Source organism: Charadrius vociferus, unplaced genomic scaffold (genome assembly GCF_000708025.1).
Source record: "Charadrius vociferus isolate BGI_N301 unplaced genomic scaffold, ASM70802v2 scaffold838, whole genome shotgun sequence".
NCBI lineage: Eukaryota > Metazoa > Chordata > Aves > Charadriiformes > Charadriidae > Charadrius > Charadrius vociferus.
This window is the reverse complement of record NW_009649487.1, coordinates 75,592-76,672: the sequence shown is the minus strand read 5'-3', so window position 1 is coordinate 76,672 and position 1,081 is coordinate 75,592. Positions and strand designations below refer to the sequence as shown.

Genomic DNA, 1,081 nt, shown 5'->3' with positions numbered 1-1,081 from the left:
GCGGGGTTGCCCCCCAGCCAGCAACAAGGACCACGCAGGCGCTGGCTCACTCCCCCCCTCCACAGTAGGGTCGGGCAAAGAGGGAGAAAAGGAGGGGAAAAAAAACCCTCGTGGGTTGAGATAAAGACAGTTTGATAGAACTGTAATGGAAGAGGAAAAGAACAGTAATAATAATACTAATAATGGTAAAAGAATATACAAAATAAAGCGATGCAACACAAGTTGCTCTCACCACCCCATGATCAGTTGCCCATCCCGAGCAGCGATTGCAGATTCCTACCCCTGCCCGGCCAACCCCCATTTATATACTGAGCACGACGCCTGCGGTACGGAATATTCCTTTGGCCAGCTTGTCCTGCCTGTGGTCTCTCTCAGCCCATGGGAAGCTGAAAAATCCTTGACTTAATATAAACATTACTTAGCAACAACTAAAACACTATGTGTTATCAACATTCTTCTCATATTAAATCCAAACCACAGCGGCTACTAGGAAGAGAATTAACTTTATCCCAGCTGAAACGAGGACAACGAGCCATGCCTAGGGCAGGGCTCTGCTCCGTGCGGTGCGGTGTCCCGGGCTGTGCCCCGGCTGTGCCCAAGCCATGCCCAGGGCAGTGCCGTGCTCTGTGCCCTGCCGTGCACTGCTCCGTGCCCCGCTCCGTGCACAAGGCACACCCAGCTGTGTCCTGCTCCGTGCCCTGCATGGCACCGGGCTGTACCTTGGCCATACACATGCCATGCCCAGGGCTGTGCCCTGCTGGTGTCCTGCTGTGTCCTGGGCTGTGCCCTGCTGTGCCTTGGCTGTCCACAAGCCATGCCCAGGGCCGTGCCCTGCTCCATGCCATGCCGTGCGCTGGGCTCTGCCCTCCTGTGCATCGGGCTGTGCCCTGGCCATGCTCCGTGCCCTGCTGTGCACTAGTCTGTGCCTGCTCCATGCCCCACCGTGCCCTGCTGTGTCCTGGGCTGTTCCCTGCTCCATGCCGTGCCATGTGCTGGGCTGTGCCCTGGCCATGCTCCATGCCCTGCCGCGCACTAGTCCATGCCCTGCTGTGTGTCCTGCTGTGTCCTGGGCTGTGTCCTG

The 1,081-nt window shown here is 57.6% G+C and overlaps 1 protein-coding gene across 1 annotated transcript in view; it reads left to right on the top strand.

Annotated features, from left to right (window-relative positions):
• PINK1 (PTEN induced putative kinase 1) overlaps positions 1-1,081 on the top strand; it is a 14,693-nt gene that overhangs the window by 259 nt on the left and 13,353 nt on the right. The gene's annotated exons all lie outside the window — the stretch shown is intronic.